Genomic DNA, 20,554 nt, shown 5'->3' with positions numbered 1-20,554 from the left:
GCTTGTCAAAGCGGGACTGACCACCTGCCTAATATTGAGTGGTTTCCCCTTTTTTTCCACCAAAACAGCCCTGACCTGTTAAGGAATGGACTCCATTAGACCTCAGGTACTATATATAAATCCCATAAACTGTGAGGTGGGGTCTCCATGGAATACTCGATTGGATTGAAATCTGGAAAATGGGGAGTCCAAGTCAACACCTCAAACTTGTTGTTGAGCTCCTCAAACCATTTTTGAAAGAGGCCATCAGGGAATATTGATCCATGATGAGGTGCATTTAATCAGCAAAATGTTTAGGTAGGTGGTACATGAAAAAGCAACATGGATGGCAGGACCTGAGGTATCCCAGTAGAACTTCATTGCCTTTTTTCCTGGAACATGCTGCTACCATGCTTCTATTGGTAAGGGATACAATCAGACCCAGCCATCCACACGATGTAAAAGAATAAGTGATTCATCACACCAGGCAGCTTTTTTCTATTGATCCATGATCCAGTTCTGATGGTCTGGTGCCCATTATTTGCTCTCTGAACATGGGTCAACGTGGATACCCTGACCAGTCTGTAGCTACGCAGCCACATACACAACAAACTCCAATGCATTGTGCTGTGTTCTGGTATCTTTTTTGTCGGAATTAACATGGACTTTCAGCTCTTCTACCATTGCACTTCTTCTTCTTCTAAAATAGTATAAAGTGTTTATAGGAAACAATAGGAAACAAATTAGTACAAGCCCCCAAAGCGCAAGATGAGTCATCAACCTTTTTTAATGATTATTCAAGAAAATACAAACTCTAAAATACAATTAAAAAAAAAATAAATAAATAACGGGTATAATGATGTGGTATCATGCTGGAACAGATGCTTGAACACTGAATTTGATGGGGACATTAAAAGAGATACACTTCAGGTACACATAGGCTTACATTGTGTTAGTACAGTACAATACAATCAATGGTGTACACAGTAAATCCCTGCCATACTGCAGGCCACAAAGCCACAGAATAATGCTGCTCTTTGTCACTATGTAACTAATCTAACTTTGCTTGAGCTCAGTTTGAAAGAGAAGTGATGATACAGAGACAAAACAAAGCGTTGCTCTACACAAAGAAGTGCAACTTTGAAAAATTAACACTAATATTGCAGATGTTTGATTTATGTTTTAGGATTTTTTTGGAAAGTAGCTACCCAGGGTGGCTGCATTGAGGAGCTTCTGACCGCTCTACATGGTGCTCCCGCTCAACCAGTTGAGCTACACGGTGCCCCAGGCACTTTATTTTTCCACACTTATTTAGATCTTGCAGTTGGAGTCAGTCCTTGCACAGCTTTCAGTTTGTTCGCTCTGACACTAAAGTTAGTTTCAATACTAACATAGGACTAAGATAATTTCAACTTTTCAGCCATTCTTGGGATCTTTGTTACATCAGGCACATGCTTCCTTGATTTTGCCACGAACTCCTTCGTATGATGACCTTAAGTTGCTGTAGTGACAGCGACTATTTTAAAATAACATAATAACCTTTTATAACCTGGATACAAACATTTAAGAGATTCATAACCCTCTGTAATGTTTTTCCTAAAATGAAATACAATGGTAGTGGCGGCCTATTTAGTATTATTAGTTAAAGCAGTAATTATGCACCACATGGACCTTTATTGTGTTACTGTGTTGTTTATTATTCTGCAGGAGACCAGAACGACTCGCCTCTTAGAAACTGAAGAACTTCTTGGAATCACAGAGCGCTCGGCTTCCCTCTCGTTTCCTCACGGTCACTTTTTCCATGCGTTACTCGTTCAAGCAGTCACTGGCCCACCCTCTGTTGCAAAAAGCCAAAACAACTTAACACAATGTTACAAATCTTACAGTGTGGGTTCTTACTTCAGAACATATTCAGCGGCACATGCTGACAGCTCTGCTGCTGCACTGATGTTGCTGCTTGGTTTTTATATTCCAGCACCCAGAAAATCATTTGTAAATGTCTGTCCATCACTTTGGTGACTTTTTTTCTTTAGGTTTTCTGCCAAGAGAATACAGCAATGAGATGCAACATGAGCTCCTCCTAACTGCGCTGCTGTTTACCCCAACCAAGAGGGTTGTGTGCCAATAAAGACACGTCTGACTGGTGAAGCTTTATTGACAAACTGTGTATCACCCTGGATTTGCAAAAGACAAACACTCTTGGAATGATATTAGGTAAGCTCTCAGACTTACCTGTAATGCACAGCTGGTCTGCCTACTTGAAAAATCCCTGTGTGATTACAAAAGAGAGAAAAGACGTCTAGACTAGCGGGGCATTAGATGCATTAGTCAGAGCTCAGTGTCTGTTTGGTTTGTGTTCCCCCTTCTTAAATATTCACAACATGTGTGACTCAGTTTGTTTTTGTGTGCAGTTTGTGTGCCAAACTATTTTTTAGGTATTATGGTAGATGTCGTCATATTTGAGTCTGGACCTGGTGATTGACAAAGCTAAACACTCAAACTAACATTCGATAAATGTGACCAATATTTGTGTTGACTGGAGGCTAAACTGCAGCATTATTGACCACAGAGGAACACCACATGGAGAATTTGACTGGTCACCGATTGATTGCTGATTATTGCGGCATCACAAGACAGCAGAACCAGAGGTGTGTGTGTTACTCGGACAATAGGCAGTTTACCAGCTGCCCTGTGTCATTTGCAAATCATTTAAACACCTGATTTCCCCTCCTTTTAATCCCTGCATCATCTTTCAGGACCAGCTGCTGTAGTGTTGATGGTAAAATATGTCTTATCCTTGTTCGAAGTATCGGACTTCAGCTGTTTAGCTGAATTTAACAAAGCTTTGAATGTTTTCAGTTGGTTACAGGTCTGCAGTGCAGGCAGATAGTTTGGCTGTTGCACTTGTGTGTGCCTATTGATGGTGATTATTGATGATGACTGTTAACAAATGGGAACTCAGAATTTCCCTTACACTAACTTTTGACAGGAAAAAAATCAAAGAAAACACCTACAGTAAGTCAGATTTGCTCGTAAAGAGTTTTATCAACCCTGGCTTCTGCTTTTTGAGTCAGGTGGAAAAGCAGCTTACAACGTAAAGGTAAAATTCTATACAAAGTACTGGTAGGGCATAATCAGCTAATTCCATTCTTTAGTTAACTATATAGCTCATGATGGGAATTTGTTAGTAAAAGAGCAAAAAAAACTTCAAACCTCTCAATTCTGACATACAGTGAATGCAGGATGATGTGAAGTAGCTGGTGCAGATATAGATGAGGAGGCTGGATAACTCTACTCAAAGCTGATTCTGTGGCATAACAGTAACCCTGGAAATTTGAATGGCCCCAAATGAAGAGACAGGCTTGTGTTATGTCAGAGTTTTTGAATTGATGGTCATTTAAAACACCCAAGTATGTGCTCTTAAGCATAAAAAAAACATAATTTTTCTCATGATATGTAACTTTTAACTTTAATTTATGGAAGCAGAAATGAATTGTGTTCAATGACAGTGATTTTCAAATGGTGCTCCTGAGCCTACGCAGTGATTTCAACTAAAGAATTGTGTCTTTTTAATGTTGTGCTGCCACAGGGCTTGAAGATGTGTACTGGTTTTCAACTTTTCAACTGGTTTACAGAGATTTCCTTTTTCCCTGAATCTGTCAATAACATTATGAACTGAAGATAATAAATCCCCCAAACACTGCAACTTTTTTTAAGAAGATAAAGAGTGATCTATAAATAGTCTATTTGACTTCCGAGTTTTCCAGAAAGTGCTGAACTCTTCTCCACTTTTACTTTTGACAGACTTTGCCTTTCAGATGGTATTTATACCCAATCATTTTACTGACAAGTTCATTGTTTACGATGATTCACAGGTATATTATTGAAGCATTACAAAACTTTTCCACCCATTTGTTGCTGGTATTAAATCTGAGCTGAACATATGTTTAAAAAAAATGTGAAAGTGCTCAGTTTCAACATTTGATTTCTTATTTTTTGTATCACTTTATATGTATTTTCTAAAGTGTTTTAAAGTCCTTGTAATCTGCTTTTATTCAAATTTTACTCTGCACCCTGGCCTTTTTGGAAAAGGAGATGCACAAGATTCCAAAGCTTGATGTCGCGTTGATAAGGGAGTAAACAGCTAAAGGTCAATAATTCTCACTAATTTCTCTGAGTCTGTGGAGCGAAAGTGAGTGTGGTGAAAATAAAAAGAGAAATACTAGCCTCATCTGGCCAAAAGAGATCCTGAGTTTGGCAGACAACCACATTCTGCACAAACTGAGCGACCACCTGACACCTGCCCCTGTCAAGCCTTAATTGAGTTGTACATTTTGAGAGGAGCCTCATGAGCCGAGTCGCTGACAGATCCAAAGACAGATTTGTGGAGCGCCTGACGCATAGAAATGTTGATACGCAGACGATTGGGAAGTCGGTCAGACTGTCGGCGTAGTGATGAAAAACAAACTGCTGTAAAGAGGGGATTACACCACTGTATTTCAGCACATCTTGCAAGCTCACATAGAACTAATGATGAAGTTTTGATCTCAAATTCCAAACATGGGCTCATGTTAATAAAAGGTTTGTAGACAGACCCACAAAAAATATAGTTTGCACAAGAAACTCCCATGTTTCAGTGTAATTATAAGTGCAAAGTCTGAAATATCTCAAGTAAGAAATGTGACCTAATGGCTAGTCATGGTTCCAGGTGAAGGCCCTTCCTGGAACAGGACCCCCCAGGTGTGATCTCACTTCCAACTGGGTTGAAGTCAAAAGATGTCCTGACATACATTATGTCTTGTCTCTGGTGGGGATGGAGCCAAAAACAGTCCAGCAATCTAAAGGGAGCAACAAGATATACTGCTGGATGGGTGCTGGGTCTCTGACTTCCAGAATTATTCAGGAAGGATCCTTTAGGATGTGTAAAAAATACCCAAGAGAGAGGAGGAATTCCCAGACAATAAGAGAGAAAGTCCAAAGTCCAAATCACTTCAACTGGCACCTTACAATGTGAAGGAGCAGAGACTCTACTATGAGTTTTTCCCTGATGATTGGGGGCCTCACCCTATCCCAAAGGAAGGCCCCAGTTACACTATGGAAGAGGCTCGTTTTGACTGCATGTATTGATGATCTCATCATTCACTCACAGCTCATGACCATAAATGAGAATTGGAACTTAGATCGACCCATAAATCAACAGGTATGCCTTTTACAAAACCACTCCTTCCACTACAACCTCTCCATTCTATCCCCACTCATGAACAAAACTCTGGGATACTAAAAGAAAAGCAAGGAACTAAGGCTACGTGCCCACGACAACGCTCTGAAGCATAAACGCAGATGTCCGTTTTTTTCCTCCACAATTTATCTGCGTTCTCACGAGCGTCTTGGGGTGGATATCTGTCTAACCATGGGAACAGGGAAAATGTATAAAACTCGCAGTTTGCCGATGTAGTATGCACGCCCCGGACGTAGGTGGCAGTAGCAACAGTACCTTTGGTATTGTTATATGAGTTATTTATTAATAAATATGAGAAATGCCTGTTTTGTGGCTACTTCCTCCGCGTCAGTTGGAAGAAAATGGCGAAGCGCGGCAGCAACAACAGTACGCCTTCAAACTTTGTTTGGACAGATGATGAGGTCCAGTTGCTCCTGAACACGACACTGAACTACAAAGCCAGGAAGGCAGTGGATAATGTGGATTGGGAGAGTGTCCAAAATAAATATAGTGAGATATGGGAGTCGTTAATGGAGAACTACCCACTTAACATGTGCAAAAAACGCACTTCTGCGTTTTGAACTGTTCCTACGGCGACGAGAGGTTGGATCGTTTTCAAGATCTCCACTCTGGAGGGCGTTTGCGTTTTCTCCGTTTTGAACTCCTAAAAACGCCGTCGCCGTGTGCAAGATATTTATCTGTCGTTACCGTTGTCGTGGGCACGTAGCCTTAGTCACCTCACCTTGGTAAAGGAGACTGGGGCTTACCATGGAGAGGTGTGTATGTCTAGGAGAGGCATGTCAGCGAGCGCCTGATGGTAAGGTATTTGCCCATGGGGTCTGGATGGGCACAGCCCTAACAAGTTGCATGGGACCACCCTCCTGTGGACACAGCATCTGTTGGAAGTGCTATAAAGGTCCAGATCTTTAAAGATTGGCTAGCAGAGGCAATGGTAGTCCAGTTCATGGTTGCTAAAACTGACCATGGGAACATATTGCTTTGTGTTGGTTCATACTTGTTGCATACGGACACTTTTTCAACAGTCATTCACACCAATTTTCAAGGGACAGGGAACTGCTCTACAGCTGCATATTATCCTTCTGCAATGGTAAGAGACGCACCTTCTGCACCAACAGTAAACATCTAGAGGGAACGTCATTCTACCATGCTAGGCTATCTACAATTACCATGGATTGAGTAAGCACATTAGAAGGGTGGAGAGGCATAAACCATCAAATCCCTAATGAAAGTGGTCTTGAAGTCCAGCTTTGGCTCTGCTGTTCTTCATTGCCTTTTTTTCCCTTCGTTTTACTTCTTGTCGTTAGACTTCCTCTGCTCCACCACTGTTCCACTTCATCATCAAGCAACCATCTTCGTCAATAAAAAGAAATACTTGGTTAAGGTTAGGAAAACAGGTTAGGTTTTTAAGTATACAATAAAGTACATTTTATTTCAGAAAGCTTTGCCAGCATTTGTGTGTCACTCCTGTATGTCCTGATACATTACCATCTTGGGAAACCCTGCACATCCAAAAGTCACACGTTAAGGGTACCCTGTGCATTCAAAACCAGTGCAGGGGGCTCCTGAACAAGTATCAGCATGGACAAGTTGGGAGTGAAAATGGATTAAAAGGCTGATAATTATGCAAAAGTCCAAGTTGACATGTTGAACTTGAAGCTATTAAACCAAAGTCTATGAAGAAGTTGTCTCGCGAAAGCCGGGCTGACTCACAAATCGGACTCAAGAGCAGACACTAGAAGCACAAGAGGACAAGTTAAGTATAAAGAGGTTTTCACTAGGAAAAAAAGCGAAGATGTCACCCAGATTACCACAGTGAGAACAATCTTGTGAAGACTGGTTGCTCCTGCAGATCCTTATGAAGGCGTCTTGACGAGCGCAGATGCAAAGCAGGAGTGCAGGAGCTGAACCTGGAAAACCTGCTCAACCCCGCCTGAGACCCAGAAACCAAATAAACCCCACAGCCAAGCATGATCGTGACACAAGTGGGTGATATCACAGCGGTTACATCCATCTTTTATATGGAGTCTATAGACAAAGCCAGTAAATTTAATATGTAGTGAGGCTGAAATGGAAATTTCTGGTCAAGACAAAAGCAAACATTTGGGTATGGACTAAGTAAGGACAGGTTGTGAATTGCATGGTTGCCCTGATAGAATTTTCCAAATCAGTAATGTCCTACCTTCCAATTTTGTTAATTCAAGGGCAGACAACACACCGATTTTCGTTCAGTATCTACAAAAATGAATTCTGACACAACTAGAGAGATTGAGCTGAAGCAGCAGCAGCGATAAAGCAACCTGCAGACATGCAATTAGAATTAATTCTTGGGAAAATGCAGTTCATTATCATAATTATTTTCTTCACAATGAGTTGCTGTGTACAAGACTGCTTGTAGTTACAGCACACAATAAATGACATGCTGTGTTTTCCAGAACACATGCACACTCATGCTTTTCTGTGTAAATGCCAGATAGTTAAAGTTTAAACAGATTAACACATGCGGTCACTGTGGAAAAGTCATTTTCTCATCTGTGTTTGGTTGTTGAATTACTCAGGTAAGCCAGGCTGGGCCAGAGTGAGACATCTGTGATGATAACAGTCAGTCCAGATAGCAGTATGTTGTGTTAACATGCATGAAAGCTGAGACAAGGACACCAAAATGTTCCACTTTTTATTGGCAACATTATACTTTTTTGGCCTAATTACTACCACAGACTTCTTTATTGATTCTCTGCTCATCCCCCACACTAAATGTACGTCACACTAAAACTTATGTTGATGGTATTATATGATACAATCTTTTTTAAATTAAGGCAAAAATAGCTTTATGTAAGCTTTTCTGAAAGGTTTTAGGAATGTTCTCTGACAGTACACTTACATTGAACACTATGAAATCAGACATGAGAGGCAGTGCATGCTCCATTACTAATACTTCCCATTCAGATATTTGGACCTTTCATACAGTCTTGTGACAAGTCTTACATCATGCAGAGGATGTGGTTTTGGCACATATTGCTGTGGTCAGCTCTCAGAAAAGATATGATAGTGCTATCGTCCTTGACAACTGACAAACAGTTTATATGCTGTGCTTTAGCCATCTGTTCTTTTCCGCTTAACGTATGATATGGTAGCTTTTTTACTTTTTCATGATCCAGTGTTATCTAGAAATTGAATTTCTGAAACTGTTTACAAAAACACTGAAGATACACTTAAAATGTAGTCAGGATTGTGAGATACTGATCGTAAAAAGTATCTAATTTAAGGCATTTTAGTACATTTTTGTAGGATGTGCTCTATTTTCAACACTAATGTGGATATATGTGTGTGAGTTTTCACACATGGTGATTTATGAGGCATGCAGAGGAACTTCCCTTCTGACAGTGTTTGTCTAGAGTTGAACGGACAGGATGTGCAAAGAGAAAGCAACAGAAGTCCTGAAGATTCTGGGACCTCTTGTGCACTGCCCCCATTATCCTTTGACTAGTCGAATTAAATCAGGCCGGTTTACTTTATACAGCCCAAAATACAGTAACATTTACAAATTTGTGTCGTTTATTCTTTTAGAAAAATTAAATTGTGTTTTCTCATTTCATTGTGTATGAATAATGCAGCACTTACAGCACACTTCATTTTATAGTGTTGAACTTTCAGTTACAACCAGTGTTTGGTTTACCCCGTCTGGGTGTCTATGGTAACGTAGTGGTGCAATGTTAGTGGACAGGGAAGGAGTGTTTGGATGAAAATTGCTCACTCTAATATTATGACACACATTGATTTTTCCTTTCCATGATAAAAATGGAAGTGAAACCATAGTTACAAGGACCATTTACAGTTGATGTAATGTTTTCTGTCATTGTCAATCTGGCTGTGTTTTTGACCTGCACAACACAGATGAATCTACTATGTGACAATGTTAGCTTAAAACATGCACTGCTGGCTTGTAGTTTTCATTACAAAAGTTTGAATGACATAAAAAAAAGTGCTAATTGCTGAAAACTTGTTATAAATTCTTCAGTGAGGAGGGACAGACGACGTCATAACTTTTCACCAATTGGGTCTTTGTTTCCACAATTCTCAGCTGCATCCAGCTTCCCAAAACAGCTCACTACACCAATGTTACCCACAATGCCACCATCTTAAAGCGAAAATCTTGGCTGGTAGAGTAGTAGTACATTTGTGTTCAGTATATTTGTGTTATATTTCATTTTGAAGAATTTACTAAATTAAATACATTTACAATTAAAGTGCAAATAAATGTGATTTACGACACAGAGTTTTGCAATATTTGTGATTAGGGCTGTTGACAGCAATGGTACAAACCTGACAGAAGTAAAAACAATATTGAAGCTTGGATAAACTCATGTACATGACTGTTTAACTCCAACGCAACAACCTCCAGCCACTTTTTTGCCTTTCAAAAATGGTGACAGCAGTTAAACAAATGGCTGTGATACTGTATCCTGTATGAAAATGTTTTGGTGTCTTCTTTATATGCACAAAAAAGAGTTGTGTCCCAGGATACCCATCAATAGGTTGTTTAAAGATCATGTTACGAAGTGCCATGAGACTGTCTTGTGTACATGATGTGAAAAACTAATTTAAAAAATGTACTGTATTAGCCCAGCACAACTTTTTTACGCCTTTTTACGCCGCTTCATATGATCGGCCACAACTAGGAGTTGGAATTACAGATTTAGAAGAGTCCCCCTAATTTGCTGATTTAATTTTTTCCTTTTTTCTGGTGTAATCAGCACGCAGTTATATTGGCTTTGGTTCACATGTGCACTTCTCTTATCAGAAGTTGAGACTGGTGGTGTAGTCCTCAGGCCAGCTCACAGTCACATGAAAAGATATTGCATACTTGCACTCACGTTAGAAGGCTTGTTGCCGTGGTGACTAAACATGTTGCCACTGACAGCAGAAACTTTTTTTCATTGTCGCTGCTGTTTGTAGTTTGTTCCAGTCCCTGCGTGATGATTTGAATGTGTTTTGGACTCTGTGTGCACAACAAACGCTCTGCTGATTTGTTTAGCAGATTCCTCTCCTTCCTCTTTCTTTCCCTGTTCAAGTCTTTCCTTCTTTCCTCCCTGCCTCCCTCCCACACCACTACGTCAAACTAAGTCTGGTCTCATGAAGCTTTAAACCTCTCCAATCTTAGTTTTCCTTTTCGCTTTCTCCTGCATCTGCATCCCAGTGTATGTCAGGGGTCATGGAATCAGGGATGATTTTGCCAGTTCAGACCTATGGAGATGAATGTCCTTTCTGTATTATTATTATTAATTTATTATACAACCAGCAGCAAAAGCACTTAGTCTAATTGTTTTGTCTTATTAATTGTATTCATGTGTCATCCTGCTGTCTCCTCACCAGCACAAAACGAGGGTGGAGCTGTTGACCTCAGAGATGTAGGGTCCTACAGACAATGTCTAAGCCAGCTTTTATCCCCAACAACAGCCCTGGGGAGAGAGGCTGTAATGACCATAATGATGATGAATGATAAAAGAAATGGTGACAGGGAGAGAGGGTTTTGTGGAGCCACAATGGCTAAATCTTCCACTTTCCTGTATCACAGAAAAACATCATGCCATTCACTCCACACCCACACAAGAATTCCTCCCAGGACTCTACCTCTTGAAGACAGTCCAGCAACAGTAGAGGATTGTGTCTCTTTTATAACCTTTGCTCCACTGAGACGGGGAAGTTCATTAAAGGCCAGAGCTATTTTGGAATAATACAGAAAGAAATATTTTCTCTCCTGCTTCATCACCTTCCCTCTCCAAAAGTAATTACCCAAACGACTGCTAATGTAGATTTTCTTTTTATCTAATGATAGTCAATGACATTATTTTGCCTCTTAATTTGTGAAGATTAAAAGACACTTGGGTGGGACTAAAAAAGTTTTCCTGATCTGAATGAATACAGGCGACTTACAATTCTTCAAAGCTTGAGAACACTATCGTGGTCTAATTAGCGTAGATTGGCTTTTCTTGTGTGCCTCCATGGTCCTATTTACCTCAAGGGTCAGGAAATGCCTGTTTGAGTGGGCAGTTTCCTTTTCTGCCAACTGACTCTTTAAATCTTCTGTTTGTTGACTCCTTAATGCCACATACTGATCAAAGTGCAGGTTTACTTACTGGTGCCACAAAATTGGTCAGGAAATGTGGACTGAAGTGATTTGCCAACAGCAGCTATCACTGAACATAGTGGAGTTTTCGTCAGAAACCTGCGATTTCTGTCATCGGATAAAATCGGTAATCTTGTCAAGGAATAAAGATTTCTTGTAGGTAGCATAATTATAATTATTACATTATTATTATTATTATTACTATTTGTATATTGCATTTGTTGTTTCTCTATTGTGCTCTATTTTGTTGTTCTTGTGGATGTTTTACTTTTTTTACTTTGTATATTGATCTTATTTGTAAAGCACTTGAGCTACATTTTATGTATGAAAGGTGCTATATAAATAAATGTATTATTATTATTATTATAAAGATCTAACAAAATCCTAAGATATGACTGATTCAAAATGAATAAATCCAGCCTAAGAGCACTGAGGATAAACATGCTGTACAGTGAAGGAACAAGCATTGAATCATTCAACGGGTATAATTGCATTAAAAAAAACACAAATAAGTTTAAACAAACAACAATTAGTGTAAAAACTGTACACATTAATCAGCTTATCAGCTCCTATTTTTATTTCTCTCTTGTTTAATTATGTTTTGGCCAGACCACACTCAGTGGGCCAGCCCAGTGAGCTGAAACCACAAATACCCACAATTTCTATGTTTAATAACTCATGAAGCCAGTCTGATCTATTTCTAAATCTAATCAAATAATGATGCTAAAGCCAAACCAAACTACTAAGAGAATTTAAAAAAAATGGTCTCGCACAGATTTCACGTACAACCAGAACCCAGGTCTGTAGGACCTGAAGTATGCTCCACTTTCACCTCTTCAACCCCTGACAGGTAATATTCCTTTATTATAAATACAACACAAATATTGTACTTTGATACAACATGTAGTGTGTTAGATTGAGAGGAAATGCTTTACATTCTCTGAACAATGTAGTTCACTGTACTTGACAAAAGCTCTGCAGAGTTCAGGGAAGATGAAGCATGCAGCGTCTTGTTAAGGCCTCTTCTGCAGAGTTCTGGGACTGTTTGTACTGTGAGGGAGAACAGGCCGATAAATATCTATATTTTTCCAGGAGAGGCATTGAAATATTCTGATTTGACTGTAATTCAGTAACCTTCCACCCACAAGATACAGCTGATAAAATTGAGCTCTGCAAAAAGAAATCTAACAGATTTAAAAACAAAATCAGGATACTGCACACCTCATTTGGAGTGTGAGTTATCGATAGTGTGAAAGACTGGGTAATGCACCTAAACACAGAGGAAGTCAGTCAAATGATTTTTTTTTGTAGCAGAGGAGAGAGCAGAGGGGAAAAGCAACATATTCGGCATGTTCACTCTATACAAGAGTCAGTTCCTTCTGGAGAAGAAACAAGTATCTTTAGCTTGTGCAGTCATGGATCAAAAGGTGGCAGTTAGGAGGTAACTCCGGTTAAAGGTGCTGACACAAGAGCTTTAAAGAAACTGTTCTCCTTTCTGTTGACATTATGACTGTCATTCAAAACTATGTGTAACAAATAGTTTAAGTGTCATGACTCTGAACATGGCCCCATTTTTTCTTCCCTGTGTCCCACTTTTTCCCTCATGTGTGTTTGTGTGTGTGTCTCCTGCACACCTGCTCATTGTTTCCTCATTACCTCCTGCCATATATCAACTCTTCCACTTTTCCATCCAAAATTATCCTGTCACTCAGGGTTAGACATGCACAGGCCTATAAGTTGGAGGCTTTATTAAAATATACAGTACTTGCTGTGCAGAGGCTGCATCTCCTCTCACCTCTTCATTTTTTTTATATTCTTCTTTTAGGCAGCCAAACCTTCTTGTAATCTTTTAAAGTGGTGTTGACCAAGAGTTATCCACTCTTTGTCAAGTTCCCACAAAGTTTTTCTTTATCTTTATCATTGGCTGGTTTTTCATTCATTTTCAGTCCAGGTTTTGTACCTGACCATTTTCAGAGGATTTAGTTGTTTGTTAAGCCACTTAACACTGACCTATTAATCATTCAAGCATAGAAAAGGCACCGAACTCAATCGACGTACCAGTGTTGTTTCTACACATAGCAGACAACTTGGCAAAGAACCAGTTTTGACTTGTATCTTTGAGCACTTTGTTAGCAGCCTGTGACAAAGACACATCATTTGTCCCCATTTCATTAGTTGCATCTATGAAAAATACCAAAGATAACAGTTTGACAGAAATAAATGGTGTGTTTTGCACCAACAAGGTGATTCCCAAAGAGCTATTAGCTGAAAACTTGGCACATAAAATTTGAGAAAGTTTGACAAGAGGAGGATTAAAGAAGTATCCGGTGTAAAAAACTATAACAGAAGATGAACAGTATCTGAACATGATGTCCTCAAGAAATCAAATCGAGCAAAGACCTGACACAGGACCAGAGAAAGGGCATCTGGACCTTCAGCTGATCCATCTGCTGTTGGCCCAAGCCTCATCAGAAATGGGCTCCATGGAAGGGTGGCTGTCAAAAAGGAAGGGAAACAGGGAGAAAAAGCTGAGCTGTGCCAAAGGACACAAGAAGTGGACTGAAAATCAGTGGCAACAGGTCTGATGGAGGGATGAATCCTCCCCAGAGCCCGGACCTCAACATTACTGAAGCAGTGTGGGATCATGTTGGCAGAGAACGGAACAAAAGGCAGCCCACATCCAAAGAAGCGCTTTGGGATGTCCTTCAAGAAGCCTGGAGAACTATTCCTGAAGACTATTTGATTACTACTTAAAGAAATTACTGGAAAGCTAAGAGGGTTCAAGCTGTGTTGAAGAATAAAGGAGCACATACTAAACATTGACTTTCAAGCTTGTTAGAATTGTTTTTGCCTTATAAACTACATTTCCATTTATGTTTGCACATTCAATAAATCCCTGCACCTTTTTCCTGTTTTTCTGGTTGCATAGAAATGAGGGATGGCACAAGACCTTTGCGCAACACTGTACTAGTTTACTATTTTCTGCACAAAAATGAACACAAAAGATTTTATATTCTAGAGATTATTCAAAGTTCCCACTCAAATGTCAGTTCTTGTGAAAGTCTAGTCACGTGTGAACTAGATCTTAATGACAGAGAAGCTCTTGCTAACCTAAAGCTAAACCCTGACCCACCTTTCTAACCCAGGCTGTGGGGCAGGGAGGAAAGAAAGACTGATGGGGGGAATGGGGATTGAGATGGAGAACTGAAGTCAACCCACCCTTCTAAGAAATGCCAGAAGTCAAGTAGTGTCAATAGTTAGTGCAAGGCAGGAGACAAGAGAGTGGGATAGTATGAAAAACAGTAGACAGGGGCAAGTGTACAGTAGCAGTGAAAAGGAGATGCAGTGCACAGATAAAAAAAAGGAGGGTGGAGAGGAGGTTTGGGTTTTAGGAAGTTGGGTGAGATGAAATAGAAGCATGGGAGGTGTAGTGAAAGTAGGAGGAGGGATTAGAGAAGTCAGCATTTGGTAGAGCTTAATCATTGACAATGGTTCATGTTTGCTGAAATAATGTTTAGTGTATTTTTTCAATTTTAATTATTTGCATTAGGAAGTCTAGCCAGTAAAAAACAGAGAGAGACTGAGATATGTACTGTATATATATATGAGAGAGGTTAGGTTTTATTCTAACCAGTCTGGTGCACACAGGATGCTTTTAGCCAGACATTTTTGGATCTAATCTTGGCCACTCTTGGCACTTCAGCCTCAGGCTACTCACGGGTGGAAGGTTACGGCAATTTGGGCCAGACATTCTTGTTGTTTGGTTATCTGGCTCAGTTACTGCTTGGAATCACGGCACTTAGGCTGATCCTATTTGTCACAACCTGGGCCACAACCAAACCACTGCAATGCTACTTGTCCTCTAAGTGTGAGCCAAATGAACCAGAACAGGCACCCAATCTAGGCTCAGGTAATTATTTTAAAAGTTAATAACACTGCAAGGCTGAAAATAGAATTTTCGTGTTTATAGATACTGATCAGTTTACTGTTACTGTTAATTTACTGTTAATTCTCTGTTTTTGCTGGTAAAAGATATATTTATATACCTGAACTGTGCCGGCTCTCTCCCTTTTGTTGAATCTCTCTATTAGCACCACAAGGAAGTCTGTTGAGACAAGATCATCGTAGCAGGACTCAGAGCCTTTCAGTAATTAAGATGAAACAAATTGAACAAACAGGTAACCTCACTTGAAACCTGCTCATACAAAACAGTTATTTAGAATAACATAACAACATACAACACCATTTAGAATAAGAGCATAAATAATAGATAAATAAATGAATTTCTTTTCATATATTCTTCTTTTCTAGATTAAATTTGCACCCATCATAATGCCAAACAGTATAATTGAAATAATATACATTTTTTTGATTTTCTTATACTTTCCATCTTTCCATTTTCCAATAGTGGGTGATATTCTTTACTCTTTTGCTGCTATAGCATTTGGAACTTCCCCTTGTGGGACGAATAAAGGTTTATCTTATCTTATCTTATCATCCCTATCCACAACAAATTTCTAATCTGCAAGTTCCTGCTCTGTTATACACAGATAAAAAATGTTACTTATCAAAAACTTGTAAAAGATGCCCTTTATTGACACTTTAGCTGGGGTCCAAACTTTGGCACTACAAGGAGAAAGCTTATTTCTTCCATGACAGGAAATCAGATGATATGGATGTGCTCATAGAAAGCTGTAACTGTAAGTTAAGATGCCTAAAGACAGATGGATAAATGGAAGGAAATGGAAAAAGAACAGATGGGAGCCAGACAGCCTGGACTGACAATACGAAGAAGGTCTGCATGACAACAGAGAACCATCTGGGACCTGCTGGGTGTGTCTGTGTCCTCATTTTTTTAAATTTTTTACCAAGTTAATGATATTTTTTGTCTCCACGTATGTGAGAAAGGTGATATCCACAATGTTAATAAATATATGATTAATGTTTGCAAAGCTTGCTGACAAATATGGAATGCAGTCATCGTGTTTCCTCCTTGGGTTACCATATCCATCATATGTGCTACAGTCCACTGACTCATCAGCTGGAAATATGGGCTCACACTCATTTCAAACTAATGACCGTAAACACTGACTCAGACTCTGTCTGCAAAATTGTCCAAAGGCCACTAAGGCGTCCCGTGTGATTCATGAACACTATCCGGTTTTCATCCTCCAAATTTCATTCTGGACTTCTACATGCTTCTCACTTCTGATGCACAATGGATCAGTGATAAGAGTGGTCTTTTCAGTTTGATAAAAAGAAGTCTGTCAAATACAACACAACTCTCCTTTATTTGCCATCATCAGCTGTCCAACATTTCACAAATAACGTACAAGCTTACGTGAGTGTCCTGATTTGTCCTCCCATAAAACTTCTCCAGTTTGACTCAGTCAAGCTGAGAGGAAGTACTGTTTGAGATAAGAGTTGCCAGGGGAGACAGCTGTGAATGCTGGCTCAGGATTCAACAGGCTCCAATCCAAATGATATCACCACATCTCCTCAGCCAGCATATCCCCATTTTATGACCCATCATCTGATATGTGCCAATACTTCAATCAGCCACTCTTTGTTCAGATTTTGGATACGTTTTTGCATGAACATTTCTGCATTCAATCTCCCCGAAAATGATTAAACCTGCTTTTGACAGATAACGCGCTATGTCTTTGAGGAACAGTACTTTTAATCCCCAGAACTCAATTGTCTCACAGACATTAAAAATGTCTTTTAGTTTCTCCATCTGGTGTTATCTACATGAATATAGAGCAAAGGGTGAGTGTAGAACAGATCAGGAAAATAATTAGTCCTCATCAGGACTTGTGCGGTAATTGTTTTTAACAAAAAAAATATATCATGGAGGTATGGAGATTCTATTTTTCTTTGATGATCAAAGAACAATTGTGTAGCATAATGTGTATTGTGTTGTTTTGGCACAGATTACATTACATTCCTCGTTTTATTGAATCATGACAATATTTCTTGAAACTGTCGAGATCACTAAAACAACAGTTTTTACTGGTGAAAAAGTTCCTTTTTTTAATCCATTCTCTGACAAGATATTGTTATGCATATGGAGGTTTCATACCCCTTATTTTGATTGGACTTTGATTTCCAAAAGAGGGAGGGCTAGGGTGTGGAGAGTTTTCTATAATGACTCTGCAATACGAGACAAAATTAAGCAATCAAGCACTTAGGATGCTTTTGTAGTCCTCCCAGTCCTTCACTGTAGAGAGATACTGGGTCCATCCCATCTAACTAATGCAGTTGACAAAAAATATGCACTTCTGGTTTACAGATTTCATTACAAAAGTTTCAATGAAATAAAAAACTGTTGATACAAACCTATCTGTATATAACCAGAGTATTTTCTCAGGTCCTCATTACCTTAACTAAGCTGAGAAATCCTTCCTTGGAGACTAGGCATGCCTTGAGCACCTTTGCTGCATGTTGGATTTTTGTTGATTTCAGCAGCCGATTCTTCGGTAGATCGCAAGGATCCCTGCTGAGATCTGCAGCCTTTCATTGTTATACCCCTAATTCCACGTCTGGTGGTAGTAGGAGTATATTTTGCCACAGAGGGGGGGTCTTGTCTAAATCAAGCAGTGACATAAGTGTTCATATTTCTTCTACTGGCGTCCATCAGAACAAACATAGGTACAGTTTTTTTTTTTACCTTTTTTTTATATAATTATATTTTTCTCGCTTTTTCTTTTGAAGATACTGAGAAAAATGTACAATTCTGTGCTTTCTGTTTTAGGACATTTCAACAAACATTCTTGGTCAAAACCAGCAACTCTGTGTTTAATTCCTGATGCTTTACACAATATGAGCCACAGTCACACACAATTTACTGCCAAGTAAAGCAGAAGGAAGATACCAAATCATCTTAGAATACGGATATGATCTCAGAAGCAACTTTCATTTTAGAAAAAAGACAAAGGAGGGAATGCTAATTTACTGAGTGACAGATGCCAGTAGAACACGTCTATTACATAATTACTAGACTTAATTTTGTTGTGAAAACACACTGTTATGTTTTATCCAGATTTGAAATCTTAGCGTCTTTTTTCCCCATAAGACAGTGTTTCTTGGTCACAAAATAAGCCAAAATAAGTCACATGTCACATTTTTCCCGTAAGTAATGAGTTTTTAGAAAACCATCTAGCACCTGCCACTGAGCTGTCTATCCAGCTATATGGACATCCACAGCAGCAGATTTACTGCTCTGTCAGCTCCAACACACACACACATTGTCCAGACTTTCCAACAGCTAAAGTGTCTGGTGTGTGTGTGCGTGTGTGTGTGCGTGTGTGTGTGTGCGTGAAGCATCTGCTTGCTTAGAACACTGTGACCTCATTCCCATGGTGGAGATGAGGCCAAACAACTGTATTTTTCAGTTGTTAAAAATTAACACCAACTCAGGCGGAGTGTTATCAGCGTTTTCAATAATTAGCCTCCTGTGCGGTTTTCCTTTTAAAGATAGAGATATCATCATGGATTGAACTGGACTGATGCGGTGAAGTTGCTTTAGTAGAATCAATTCAGAAAGCTTGCAGATACAATTAGTCATGTCTGAAACAAGTCAGTCTGAAGCTCATAATAGATGTGAAATTTAAGGAACTGAATTAACTCAGGGAGAAGCAATGATGGTAGCCAAACCTGCCTGTCAGTCTTCAGTTTAAAGAGGCTGGATTCTTGGTGGTAAAAGATTGTCTTTACAAGAAGCTCATCAGACTTTCCACTGAGGCACCTATGTCTTTAAAAACAGGGCACCTAAAAAAAAGTTAAATTTATGTTCATCCTGGACTCTCATAAAACATATCAACTGGCTCTGTGTTCATGCTTTTGGCATTTTTTTTTTAGCATTTTTTTTTCATGAAACCCTGCAGGACTTTAAGAGTATTTCAGCTGTTGATTTCTTTAGTGTCACCGAGTCTATTTTTACTAAATTTTGCTTAGTAGTTTTAATGCCCACCCCTTGTCAGTTGGTTTAGATGCTTAAACCTAACCGAAAGCAGAAATGTGGTTTAAATTGTATAAATTATTGCATTATGGAAGTCTCGTCTCTTGGCTGTGACTTCACTGCTGAATTTGTCCAGCCGCCTAAAATGGCCGTTTAAAATGGGACACAGTTTGTGTCCTTTTGTGATAATATCTTGAAATCCAGTGAGTATTCACAAAATGCAAATATGTTTTTAAGTCTGCATACATGAAAAATGTCACAGGACACAAATCAAAAGACAATGTTTCATCAATGTTGTAAGATTAGATTATTTGCCTTTTATCTTCAAATTTCTTTCTCTTTTGTTTATGATGAATCACTTGATTGTCAAGTGACTGTTAAGGCAGCTTGAATCCTGTATCAGACAAGAATGGGACACCATTCCTCTCCCAAAGGTCCAGCAACTGGTCCCCTCAGTTCCCAGATGTTGGCAGATTGTTGTTAAAGGAAGAAGAGATGTGGAATAGATAGCCTGACGTGTTGCTGAAATAGTAAATGATCTCGCTTTCAACATTTGATGTTTCACATGTTATTTCGCAAATAGAATATTCGTTTATGAGTTTTGCAGATCATCTTTTTACACAGCATCCCAACTTTTAATTCACAACACCACAAAGAGAGTGCTGAATCAAACCTTAAAACTTCCATCAATGAATCAACAGTGCAACCTAAGAGGTGAACAAATTAAAGACATCTGCATACACTCATTAATATTCCCCTCTGCACCGCCAGCAAGGACATCTGGGCTCCAGTGATGTGAGGAGACCCAGTGGGAAGCTGAACCTGATATTTGGCTCAGTGTCCTTGTGATGTGGACACACATCTGTGTGTGCCTGCCTAGCCTATTCATAGAACGACCACTTAGGCGGTCCTAAGGGGCCTCCCACGGGAATCCATCTCAATGTAAAGACATATGGCTGAAAGATTTTTTTCTTGCTCAATATGTCCAACTTGATCTGTCAGTTTTCTTTCTCTAAAGACTTCAGGTTCTTCCACCTTCATGTACGAACTGTGATTTCTTATCTTCTTCTAAACATTCCTCTGTTAGCTGTGTGCACTTTCCCACTCTTCCAGTCCTGTGTGTATGCTGGTTGTGCAATGCCAAGGCCAACACTTGTACAGGACTGGCCCATGCTGCCAAAAAGATGCCCACTGCTGCCAAAGGGGGAGGTTGTTTAAAAGGAAAGAGCACCCCCTTACCCTCGAGGGATCA

Source organism: Odontesthes bonariensis, chromosome 12 (genome assembly GCF_027942865.1).
Source record: "Odontesthes bonariensis isolate fOdoBon6 chromosome 12, fOdoBon6.hap1, whole genome shotgun sequence".
NCBI lineage: Eukaryota > Metazoa > Chordata > Actinopteri > Atheriniformes > Atherinopsidae > Odontesthes > Odontesthes bonariensis.
Note: the sequence above shows the minus strand (reverse complement) of the source record.